This window comes from Nanorana parkeri, unplaced genomic scaffold, assembly GCF_000935625.1.
Source record: "Nanorana parkeri isolate BGI_ZX_2015 unplaced genomic scaffold, ASM93562v1 scaffold2337, whole genome shotgun sequence".
NCBI lineage: Eukaryota > Metazoa > Chordata > Amphibia > Anura > Dicroglossidae > Nanorana > Nanorana parkeri.
In genome coordinates this window covers 82076-95527 of record NW_017308605.1, presented here as the reverse complement: position 1 = coordinate 95527, position 13452 = coordinate 82076, and the positions used below count along the sequence as shown (strand labels likewise).

Here is a 13452-nt window from a genome sequence, read left to right as displayed (position 1 = left end):
TGTCCCTAGTGAAACCATGTGGTTCGTGGTGAAACATGTTGGGGTATATTTGGGGAGCACCGTTGTACTTTGTTGAGTGGTTAACTCTTGAAGAGATCCTTCAGGAGAGAACTAGACTGAGACAAAGTAAAAAATAAAGGAGAAAGGGAAAAGTTATAGGAAAACATGGTGAACATTGCAGGGCTGCCACTATAGGACTATATAGACTTTATGTAAAATGAAAAATATGCAAACATTAAAATACCAAAAATTAGTTACATAAAGAGGATAGAAGAAAAAATATGTTAAATACCTATTTCTCCTACAAATAATTTATAAGGAGCTAGTGGGAATGTATATATTGTTACCTAAAATTATTTGTCAGGGTCATTGACTAGATCCCTCCAGAGGGAAAAAAAACTGGCTTTCTAGAGAAGAAAGCGGAAGATGGTCACAAGAAGCAAATGTCTGTTTTTGTTTTTTTAGGGATGCGCCGAAAATGGCACTTGGCATAATGCCGAAAGAGCCATGTTTTTCGGCCGACACATCCCTGGCGCATCCCTGGTTTCTTTTCTCCCCGCTGGGAAAGAAAGTGACAGCCAGGCCGAGCGCTGCAGGACGAGAGAGCTGTGAGCGGCCGGCGTCTCCTCCCACACCGCTCAGCCGCCTATCGCAGAGCTGTGTGGGGGCGGAGACAGCGCTGTCACAGGAGGCTGGGCTTTCCTCTCTACACCGCTCGATCAGCCTCCTGTGACCGTGTCAGAGAGAAAAGCAATGTACACACACTCAGTGACCGCTGAGTGTGTGTACATAATTGAGGATATGGTATGTTAACTATATCCTCAATTATAAATGGGAGTGATCTACATCACTTCCTGTTCATTCATAATTGTAGTTATAGTAAACAAACAATGTTATCAATGAACAGGAACACTCAAAGGATTCCTATTCATTGATAACAGGGGACACAGAAAAAGAGATTGAGGACTGTGTTCTCAATCTCTTTTTCTATTTTAAAAGGGAAATATCAGGGATCTTTTTAGACCCCCCTAATATTTCCCCAAAGCCCCTAAAAGTAAAAAATATTTAATCAAAAATGAATTAATAAATATAAAAAGTTTATAAAAAACTTTCGGTTTCGGCCTGACATTTTTTTATATTTCGGTTTCGTTTCGGTTTTAAAATTTCCATTTCTGTGCACCTCTATTTTTTTTAATAGAAAATCGTCAAGTCAAAGAAAAAACTTGATCACAGGGCTTAGTGAATGTGTAGATGGAATCCTACGACCTGTAGAATGTACCATTGTATATTTTAAGTGCGGAGGAGAGATAATTACCTAGATAGACATACTTTTTTTAAATTTAGAAACTTACATTTGTGCTGCAACACTTCTTTTTTGTGTAATAATATATAGATTTAAAAAAAAGGGGGTCACTGCAATGGGGAACATATGTGCACCCATATACACCAACCTATTTCTATGGTGCTGGGATCAGATTCGTCGATGTATTCATCCTTTGGGATACAAAAGTAGAGAAGTTCAATTTTTGGAACAACTGAATAAGAAAGTAGATATGTTTGTTATGAGTGAGAGCGACTACCGTTCAATGCTATTTCTTGGATTTGACAATTAAAAGATATACATGGAAAACCTACAACAATTTACAGGCAACCTACATCAACGCATGCTCTCCTCCATTGGGAACGTCTCTAAAAAGAGAGGATACCGACTGGACAATTCCTGAGAGCAGAAAAGAGATTGTTCCACTATAGAAACATTTGAGAGGGAAAGTAGTTAGTTGAAAAGATTTTCAGAGAGGATACCCAAAGGTATGTTTAGAGGAAGCTTATCGGGGGGAAAAAAACCTAGGGAATCCCTTTTAGATTGTAAGCTCTCACGGCCAGAACCCTACTTACCATCTTGTCATGATTTGCATTGTAACTAATGTCTTCCTTATATTGTAAAGGGCTATGTAATCTGTTGGTGTTATATAAATCCTCTATAATGATCATCTCTGCTGATACATCAAGCAAAAGTAAGAATGATTGGTACCTATGCGAGACAATTCAGAAAAGTATTCAATATTTTTAGGAAAATAATGTCCAATCCTAGAAGTTCTGTGTAAGATAGTTTAAAAAAAAAAAAAATTCTAAGTATCACTTATCGTAGAGAGAAAAAGATCCCCTAGGTCAGGGCTATTTTGAACTCCGTAAAAAGAAATAGAAAAATGAAATATCTTATGGTTACCTAGTAAATCAGGGATGTGCCGATACTGAGTATTGGTGCCGATACCGAGTATTTGGGTGAGTACTCATACTAGACCTTAAGCTCTGATATCAGAACTTCCGGTCAGAGGAGAATTTCTCTGACTGGCAGTGCCGTAAGCGAACATGGAGCAGGCTTACCGGGCAATCAGGAAGCCGGATGGCAAGTAATAACCCACCTCGCTTCCTGATTGGCCGGGAAGCCGGCCAATCAGCATCGAGCCGGCCGAACAGTTGGCTCTCCTTGCTGATTGACCAGCTAATCAGCATGGAGCCGACTTCCCAGACTAATCAGGGAGGCGGGTCATTACTCATAGCCCGGCTTCCTGATTGGCCAGGAAGCCAGCTTCCTGCTGATTGGCTGGTTTCTCGGCCAATCACAATCGAGCCTGCCAAACAACATGGAGCAGGCACTCAGAAAGCAGGGCGGCATTTCGCTACCCGCCGCACGGCTTCCAGATTGCCCGGGAAGCTGGCTCCATGCCAGCTGAAGCACTGGTATTGGTGAGTACCGAAAGCAAAATATCGGTACTGGTACTCAATACTGAAAAAAACCAGTAGCGGTGCATCCCTATAGCAAACCAAAGACTCCATTCCACTGTGAACATTGCAACGCATGTCAATATGTACCAACGGTTAAAGAATTTCACAACCCAACAAATGTAGAAATGAGATCATTGTATAATTGCAGTTCCGCAGGGGCTATTTATAGAGCGCAGTGTCCTTGCCCCAAATTATATATCTATTGTAGAACCGTCTGCCAATTTAGAAGATGAGTTTTAGAACATGTCAATGATATATTTTTACAAAGACATGTATGGGCGGAACATAATGGAAATCCAAGTTGTTTGAAATTCGGGGTAATGCAGGGAGGGGGGTTCTCTCATAGATATTAGGAAAGTAAGTAGTTATTATTATTATACAGGATTTATATAGCGCCAACAATTTGCACAGCGCTTTACAAAATGGAGGAGACTACTACAGTTCTGAATGGAGAAAGCTGGTCGGATGTCCAGTGAAACGTCTTCAGGAAAAATACAGCAGGTACAGTTGCCTTGACTTATTTTTTACAGATATACCGTGTGACCCGGATGAATGAGAACCTTCACAGACAGTACAGTTACAATACAATTTACAATGCAATACAGTTTCAGAACAATAGGGTTGGGAGGGCCCGGCTCCTGAGAGCTTACAATCTAGTAGGAGGGGCAGTGGATACAAAAGGTAATAATTGTTTGGATTTAGTTATTGGAGGAAGTAAAAGGCAGTTAGGTTGAGCTGAGATCGGCTTCCCTGAAGAGATGGATTTTTTAAGGATCGCCTAAAGGTGGGCAGTGTAGGAGATAGGTGGACAGATTGGGGTAAGGAGTTACAGAGGATGGGGGACCTTCTGGAGAAGTCCTGGAGGTGAGCATGGGGGGAGGTATTTAGAGAGCAGGAGGTCTTGAGAGGAGAGCTTGGGTGATATTTTGAGATGAGGTCATCATCCGTAAAGGGATCGAGCTCGAAGACCCAACATTCCATACACATAAATGACTCCACAGAACGCAGGAGAACAATCCTATCGGATCATTCAAAACCTGAGGAACCAATAGAGGGGAAAAGAGAGAAGGGAGCGGAGAAAGAAAAGGAAAGTACAGGAAAATCCGATTCGGGGCCCCTAGGGGAGAAGAAAACAAATGCACGCGGTGTGCCGTTTGGGAATGTAAGCCACAGCACAATAAACGGAGGCCAAGATGGTTTCTGAGAGTGTCAGAGGGAGAAAGATGTATCCTTCCAGCCCAGAGAGCATAAAGAGCAGGGGCGTAACTAGAAATCACAGCGCCCCATAGCAAAATTTTGTATGGGGCCCTGTGATTGCTAATTATGCCACTTGCAGAGCCCACCTGAGAGTGACCCTGCAGAGCCCGCCATAGACTCTCTATAGTGGGCTCTGCAGGGTCTCAGATGGGCTGCACACCTTTACCTGTCAGCGTTGTCCGCCTCCGTGGTCGCCGGGCCCCGCCTCCTCTTACATCACTTGCCCCACCTGCTCTTAGGTCGCTGGACAGTGATGTAAGAAGAGGCAGGGTTGCTCTTAGGCGGGCCCCGCCTCCTTCACTGCGAACGCCGGCCTCTTCTGCCGTAGCTGCTGGCTGTCACTGACAGCTCCGCAGCGGCTGTGAGGGAAAACGCAGCTGCTGAGCTGTGTCAGTGACAGCCAACACCCTTACATTCCATGGCGGCCCACACGGCATCAGAGGGATGCCCTGGCCGGGCCCTCCTGTGCTGGGGCCCCATAGCTGCCGCCTGGGTCGCTATGGCGATTGTTACGCCACTGATAAAGAGCCTCATATTTGTCAGCCGCAATGGCAAATATCTCTTCCATATGCACCAGGGGCGTGCGGTCAGGTGGGGGCGGAGCCTCACCTAGTATTATGAAGAAAAAAGGTGTGAAATCCTCACCCCTCCCCGTGTAACCTGTCGTGGACGGAGCGCTGCCTGCTGCATCAGACATTTGACAGGTAGTTAGGTTGCACAGCAGCGGGCTTCCCCACTGCTTGTGTAACCTAACATGGTGAGGCAAGAGCTGTCACAGTCTCTACTATATGTTAGAGGCGTGAGCTCTGTGGATGGTTTGGACTAATGGCAAAGCGCCATTGGTCCTAGCTTTCCAATCAAAAAAAAAACCACTGAGGCCATCCATCTTGATGCCTCACCTGTATCCTCCCTTCACACTAGCTTGGGGGCGGGACTTCAGTGGGATGGTGGCGAGGCTGGGGAATGGCTCACCCAGAACCGGAGGTACTGCACGTCACTGATGTGTACAATGTCATTCCTAAGATTAGCCAAATGGGAGGGGATGGAACCGCCGTAGTAGGGATGCACCAATACTTGTATTGGTATCAGTGCCGATACCAAGTATTTGGGTGAGTCCTCGTATTCGCCCAAATGCTGCCGATGCCTATCCTGATACTGGAACATCCATTATCAGGAGGCAGGGCGCTGAGTCATTAGACGGCGCCCAACTTCCTGATTGGCCAGGAAGCCGACTCAATGCTCCCTCGTCATCAGAAAGCCAGGGGGGGGCGGGTAATGACTTGCTGCCTGGCTTTCTGATTGGCCAGCTTCCCGAACAATCAGGAATCTGGTCGGCGAGTGATTACATGGCGCCTGGCTTCCTGATTGGCCGGGAAGATGTCTATATGCTCCCTCCTCACCAGGTGAGGAGGGAACATGGAGACGGCTTTCTGGCCAATCAGAAAGCCGAGGGCTGGGTAATGACTTGCCACCTGGATTTCTAATCGGCCAGCTTACTGACCAATCAGGAAGCTGGGCGGTGAGTCATTACACGCTGCCTGGCTTCTTGATTGGCCGGGAAGCCGGCTTCTTGTTCCCTCATCAAGTGATGAGGGACCATGGAGCTGGCTTCCCAGCCAATCAGGAAGCAGGGTGGCGTGTAATGACTCGCTGCCCGGCTTCCCGATACCGGAAGTTCTGCTATTGGGATAGGCTTCGGGAGCATTTGTACTAGCCCCAAATACTTGGTATTCACACTCAGTATCCCTAGAACACTGCAGGGTGCCAATTCGGAGTAATAGCATGAGACCTGTTATGATCCCGGAGCTCAGACGTCATTAATAGCGCTCCTCCCACATCAGGGCTCAGCAATCTCTTCTGCACATAAGACTCCATCCATGTCCCGTCCCGTTTAGTTGACAAAGCCTTAATATAGGATGCCAGGAGGCGGAGCTCAGGGAGGGAGGCATGTGAATACAGGTAGGGGCGGAGTTACGGAAATAGCTGAGCTTTACATCGGAACGGATTTGAACCCTACACCGGTAGTGACGTCACCGCGTCATTCCTCTCGCGAGAATTAACCGGGAATAAATACTGCAGAGCGCTTCTTCGCTTCCTCTTTCCTGCCAGCGCCGCAGTCATGGTAGGTAGTGGAAATCCTCCCTGCCACCTTCATGGGGCCGGCACCGGGCTGTGCTCACCGGCCTTGGGGGACTGATAGTGGGTTTCCGGGGGGATTGTTTCTGGCTTAGATTTTGCAGGGTGAGCCGCGGAACCTCAAAGGACAGAGCCGGACTGTACACGGGCAGGCCGCGATCTCCATGCCGGCCTTGAGCCCTCTCCATGCCGGTCCTTGAGCCCTCTCCATGCCGGTCCTTGAGCCCTCTCCATGCCGGCCTTGAGCCCTGTGCTCATATCATGCTGAATTTTGTGGCCCTTGTGCCATCTCTGCCCCCCATAGTGTGTGCTGAGCTCATGGGGATGCCCCTGTAATGTGCAGAGACCTCCTGCCCCCTGGGGGTTGACTACAGTCCGCCCCCTCCTCATGTCCTATATGATGTGTATGGAGCTGTTATGTACAGACCAATATATCATCTCCATGGAGGATTAAGAGGAATTATGAGCTCTGCAGCCAACACCAAGGTAAGGGGCTGGTATAGACTGTGATCACTGGGGGGATCAATACTGTATTAAAGATTGTAAACCCTCAGGGGCAGGGCCCTCACCATCCTGTTTTGAATTGTATTGTGATTGTAATGTCTTATATTGTAAAGCGCTGCGCACACTGTTGGCGCTCTATAAATCCTGTAGAATAATAATTAAAGAGAACCTGTCACTTGTCCTGGGCACAGCTGAGGTTTGATCTCCCGGGCACGGCTCTGGTCCTGGTGACCCGGTAGAGGTGCTCGGAGTCGGTGACCCTCACCCTCTGATCGGACCCCCCAATATCCTAAGATGCGGCTCTGCAGCGTCTGGTAGCTCATGTGATGAATTCTGATCCTTAGGCCAGCAGGCGTGACCGTCTTGGTCGTCTTATGGCTGCCGGCCAGTGATAGGCTCGTCATAGTTACTCTGATGTGCCACCGACATTAGAATTGGTTTTATTGGAATTTTTACAATATATTTTGTGGTATGCTTTTGCCGTTCTGACGCATGTTCTCATTCCATCCCATGCAGGCTGCACCCGGAAGACCAGAATCATTGATGTCCTAAACAACGCGACGAGCTGGTCAGAACCAAAATTCTGGTGAACTTCATCCTCCTGATAGATAGCACCCCCTACAGACAGTGGTACGAGATGGACTGCGCCACACCGCTTGGGTTCAAGAAGGGAGCCAAACTGGTGAGTTTGGGAGCTCTGCCCTACTGGTCTAGGGGGGGTGAGGGGGGCGACTTCTCTCCCAGCGAGTGATGGTTCAGGTGGCGGGTTAGTGCGATGATGAGACTTTTCATGCTGCGATCTCTGAATCTGCTGTGTAGAGAATCCCTTGGAGAGCTGAGCGCTCCCCCTCCATCCATCACCTATGAAGGGGCCCTGTCATGGTCTGCCATCTTCTCACCCCCCATCATCTCTCTGTCCTCGCAGGTATCTCGCGGGACAACTGGCACAAGCGCCGCAAGACCGGCGGCAAAAGGAAGCCGTACCACAAGAAGAGGAATTATGAGCTCTGCAGCCAACACCAAGGTAAGGGGCTGGTATAGACTGTGATCACTGGGGGGATCAATACTGTATTAAAGATTGTAAACCCTCAGGGGCAGGGCCCTCACCATCCTGTTTTGAATTGTATTGTGATTGTAATGTCTTATATTGTAAAGCGCTGCGCACACTGTTGGCGCTCTATAAATCCTGTAGAATAATAATTAAAGAGAACCTGTCACTTGTCCTGGGCACAGCTGAGGTTTGATCTCCCGGGCACGGCTCTGGTCCTGGTGACCCGGTAGAGGTGCTCGGAGTCGGTGACCCTCACCCTCTGATCGGACCCCCCAATATCCTAAGATGCGGCTCTGCAGCGTCTGGTAGCTCATGTGATGAATTCTGATCCTTAGGCCAGCAGGCGTGACCGTCTTGGTCGTCTTATGGCTGCCGGCCAGTGATAGGCTCGTCATAGTTACTCTGATGTGCCACCGACATTAGAATTGGTTTTATTGGAATTTTTACAATATATTTTGTGGTATGCTTTTGCCGTTCTGACGCATGTTCTCATTCCATCCCATGCAGGCTGCACCCGGAAGACCAGAATCATTGATGTCCTAAACAACGCGACGAGCTGGTCAGAACCAAAATTCTGGTGAACTTCATCCTCCTGATAGATAGCACCCCCTACAGACAGTGGTACGAGATGGACTGCGCCACACCGCTTGGGTTCAAGAAGGGAGCCAAACTGGTGAGTTTGGGAGCTCTGCCCTACTGGTCTAGGGGGGGTGAGGGGGGCGACTTCTCTCCCAGCGAGTGATGGTTCAGGTGGCGGGTCCGGATCTTCCAGTGATGATATCATCTTTGTCCAGTTCTGCTACTGAATGTTAAGCGATGATCACCGGATATCTGAGGAAGGTCTGTGTCTGCGCCTGAACTGTGGGTTGTAAAAATGGGTCCTATGGTTGACTCTCCTTGTCCAGTGATAGCAAGGACTATATACTTTGCAGTTCAACCCCCCACAAAGTGGTGCCTCTGCCCCTCAGGTCACTTCACCAGCTTGCTCATTGTGGGCTCTGCACTGCCCGGGTGAGGTGAGGCTGCGGTGTACCACATTTCGTCCTGACATGTATAAGGAGGTTGGACAGGGTTGGGTGACCTGTTCATCTATATGGGGGAGGGGAGAAGAGAGCAGCGCTTCACATGTCCATCTCTTATAAGGCGGGTTGAATTGTCTGGTGTTGCAGGTGATGGGCGCTGCCCATGTTGGTGAATGTTTTTCTCTATTCTAAAATTTTTTCCTTCGTCCTTCTCATCCAGACTCCTGAAGAAGAGACCCAGGAAAACTCTGAAGAAATATGACGGTTGCAAAAAAAAACTGCGAAGATCAGCCCTCCGCTGGAGGAACAGTTCCAACAGGGCAAACTGCTTGGTGAGTATCTGCAGCTGCTTCATATGACCTCACAATATAATGTGTAATTGTACATTTTACACACCAGATGAAATCAGGCTTACATTGGGTTGTGATGGAGCTGATTGGGGGGATTAAAGGAGGGCCAGCAGAGGTGCTTGGATGGGATTACAGGAGCCCAGTGGTTATCTATGCATGTTGCTGTTGTATTGATGATCCATGCAGGATATTGGCAGGGGTGCTGAATCTGGGTTGTCGCCCTCCCTATGCATTACTCTCCCAGCGAGTGGTGGTTCAGGTGCCGGGTCCGGATCTTCCAGTGATTATATCTTTGTCCAGTTCTGCTACTGAATGTTCAGCGATGATCACCGGATATCTGAGGAAGGTCTGTGTCTGCACCTGAACTGCCGGGTTGTAAAATGGGTCCTGTTATGTCCTGTACGGTCAGCGTGTTGCTGCTATTTTGTACGATAAAGTTGTTTTGAAAAGAAGTTGGTCCCGTTGGCCTTTATGGGCGACTCGTCTGCAGTGGTGGTGATCTGCAGGATGATGTACCCTTTGCTGCTCTACCACACACAGTGGTGTCTCTGCCTTTCTCTGCCCCTCGTGTCACTTCACCAGCTTGCTCATTGTGGGCTCTGCACTGCCTGGGTGGGGTGAGGCCGCCGTGCACCTCATGGCATCCCGACATCCTGTATAAGAAGATTGGACAGGGATTGGGTGACCTGTTCCATCAGTATGGGGGGGGCGGTTCACCTGTCCCCTCCTATGGCGGGTTGACATTTGTAGTACTTTGGAGTTGCAGGTGATGGGCGCTGTTGAATATTTTGCTCTATTCTAACATTGTACCTTCACCCTTCTCATCCAGACTCCTGAAGAAGAGATCCAGTAAATTCTCAAAATGTCGATCAGACTGCAAAAGATCAGCCCTCTGCTGGAGGAACAGTTCCAACAGGGCAAACTGCTTGGTGAGCATCTGCAGCTGCTTCATGTGACCGAACAATGCAATGTGTTCTGGTATAATTGTACATTTTACACACACCAGATGAAATCAGGCTTGCATTTGGTTGTCGTGGAGCTGATGGTGGGGGGTTAGAGGAGGTCCAGCAGAGGTACATGGATGGGATTACAGGAGACCAGTGGTATGCTGTTTTAACGATCCACGCAGGATACAGGATATTGGCAGGGGGTGGAATCTGTAGTGTTGTCACTCTCCCTATGCATCGCAGTCCTATAGCGCGGGGGAGGAGAGATCATCTCTTCTGTTTGGGCGTGTAATTGAAATTGCCCTTTAGGGCCATTCCTAGACTGTGCGGTCACCTAGTGCCTTGTTCTGGCCGAGTCCCTCATGTATTGTGTGAAGGGTAATTCAGCAGGTAGGGCAATGCCACCAATGCTATTAAAGGAGCTCTCAGCACATATGGGGGGGCAGTGTTGTAAAGGCATCTTGTCCTGGCACTGATGCTCTGTATCTGGGGGTGCAAAAAGAGTGTGACTGGCAACCAGGATCATTGGTGCCCTATACAACGCATCACACAACGAGCTGGTCAGAACCAAGACTCTGTTGAGGAACTGCATCCTCCTGATTGACAGCACCCCTACAGACACTGGTATGGCGCAAGAAGGGACCCAAAACTGGTTAGTGTGGGAGCTCTGGTCTAGGGGGGGCTACTCTCCCAGAGAGTGGTGGTTCAGGTGCCGGGTCCGGATCTTCCAGTGATGATAACTTTGTCCAGTTCTGCTACTGAATGTTAAGCGATGATCATCGGATAACTGAGGAAGATCTGTCTGTGCCTGAACTACGGGGCTGTAAAATGGGTCCTGTTGGTCCTATGGGTGACTTTGGGGGGGGTTGGGGTGCAACCTTTTGCTACTAAGTAGTTTGCAGCTCACATGGGGGGGGTGAAGGTATCTTGTCCTGGCACTGATACTCTGACCAGCCATATAAATATGTGACGCACATCCACAAACGTGAGATCTTTGTGATTTCTTGCTACGATGGGGGGTGAGGGACACGAATGTCTTGTACATGCTCTTGCAGCTTTCTATGGCAGTGAAGTGCAATCGGCCTCTTTGCTGAACTGCTGAGATAAAATGCATTACAAGATAATGTCCTCCCTCAGCCTGAGCAACTTGTAGACCTTGGAGTGGAGCAGTAAAGTGTGTGACGCGTCTGATTTTATTTTAGTGTTGCTATAAATTGCTCTTTGCTGGCAGTTTGATGGGTACGGTGTCCCTAATGGTTGGTTTTTTTCTTGCAGCGTGCATCGCCTATAGACCGGGGTCAGTGCGGCCGAGCAGATGGATATATCCTTGAAGCCAAAGTTAGTCTACCTGAAGGGCAAATTAACTTCTCCCCATCCTGGAATCTAATAAACAAAACTTAAACATTCAGTCTGCGTTTGTCATCTTTCTGGGGTAATGTTGCAATGAGTGCTGTGGTAGTGACTGCTCTGGTTGGGGGGTGTCTGTGATTTTGGGGGGGGAGTCGTGGTTTCCTGTCCGCACTGACAAGTGTCTCCTTAGTCTTCCTGTGACTCTGGGGTCTTATTCCGGTGCCAGAATAACTTCCTTCTTGCAGAAAGGCCGGTCTCTGCTGTGGGCCGACCCTTCCGATAGTTGGGAACACCATTTTAAATGGGCTAACACAATGCATTGTCCTACAGCACACAAGACTGCACTGCTGTGTTGGTGCCGCTGGGGGTTTTTTATTTTTATTTTGCTGCCACTGAGTGCATGCATGTGTGTTGGTTTCTTTCCACCATCTTTATACACAACCAGAGGAAGTTAATGGCATTGCTTAAATGGCTAATAAGTGGATTCTATAGCTGACTGTGCTTTGAAATGCCAGTGACCAGGTTATGCTCATCCTCTGCCTGTATTGGTATACTACAGCTGAGAAGCAGAGGATGAGCATAAAGGTGGCCATACACTTTACAACCATTGCAAGACTTTAGTCTTGTGATGGTTGTAAAGTAATTAAAACAACGTACGATCTGCCTATCTTGGACAGGCAGATCGTACTTGCGATCATCGCAAACCCGCCCCCTGAGGAGCGGGCTTCTGATGACCGCAATGCTGAACGGGCAGTGTGCGCGTACGGCATTGATCTCAGGATCATGCTAAAAACCAGCCAAAAATCGTACGATTTTTGGCTGGTTTTCTAGCGTGCTCCTTAGACAAAAGACGTGCGACCGTACAGTAAAAACGGTCGCACGCGTTCCATACACTTTGCGCTTATCGTGGGATTTCACGTGATAATCGCACAGTGTATGGGCACTGCATTTCAAAGCACAGTCTGCTATAGAATCCACTTATTAGCCGTTTAAACAATGCCATTAACTTCCTCTGTGTATAAACCTGGGGAAAAGAAGCATGCACGCACTCACTCACTGGCAGCAAAATAAAATTTAATACCTCCGGGACCCCAGAGTAGCGCCTACCTGCTCCTCGTGCCGGGATCCTGGTATCTGCTGTTCGAGTTTCTCTAATCCTGAAGCGGACAGTCGGGATGTGTCTGGTAAGGACTGACTCTGGGAAGCGTTGGGAGATTTTCTGGTTCAGACGCCCCAATATTTGGCTCTATTGATGGGACTTTGATGTTGCTTCTGTTGGCTGCAGCTCCATATTCCTTCCAGCAGCTTGTTTGAGTTATTTTAATTTCAGGCTTGAATAAAGCACCTAAAATATACCCAATGTTGCAGGTTTGGAATTCAGCGGATGGAAATCTTGCTCAATGAGGGGAATTTTATGTAAACTGGAGCAGCTCTGAGTGGCAACCAATCAGCTGATGTCATTTTTACAGCATAACTGAAGAGAGAAGCTGGTTGCCATAAGGAACTTCACCAGATTCTTTGCTCCAGTTTTGATCCCCCCCCAATACGTGGTATGTGATTTAGTATTTTCTCTGCAGTGTTAGGTAACCACATGTACCATGAAGTCTAAATTTATAAAGTGAGCGTGCTGGCTTTAGTAGTTCCCCCGACATAAATCCCTGTCACGTGTAGGAAGGGCGCCATTCATTTTAAGTGCTCAGCTGATCGTGTGTTTGTGTCCTTAGTCATCTAGGGCAGCTGATGGTGGCGGTGTATGTAGGTGATGCTTTTCCATATCCGATTGTTTTCTTGCCTTAACAATGACATGTCTGATATTTTTTTCAATAAATAATAAAATGAATCTTGTTTCCTGTTTTTACTTCAAGCTGATCACCCCAAGTGTTGGTCTCTATTATAACGCTTGTGAGCCAGATGTGGTACCTTGCTTTCCTTTACCATGCTTGTGGGGAATTATTTCCCTTACTGATGGGGCTTTATTCCTCCCACTGATGGGGGTGCCATTCCTGATGGTGGGGGTGGGTGCTATTCCTGATGCTAGTGATGGGGGG

The 13452-nt window shown here is 48.1% G+C and overlaps 1 pseudogene; it reads left to right on the top strand.

Annotated features, from left to right (window-relative positions):
* The first annotated feature begins 7321 nt into the window (after positions 1–7321).
* The window catches only part of LOC108801431, a 12199-nt pseudogene continuing 6068 nt past the window's right edge, over positions 7322–13452 (top strand).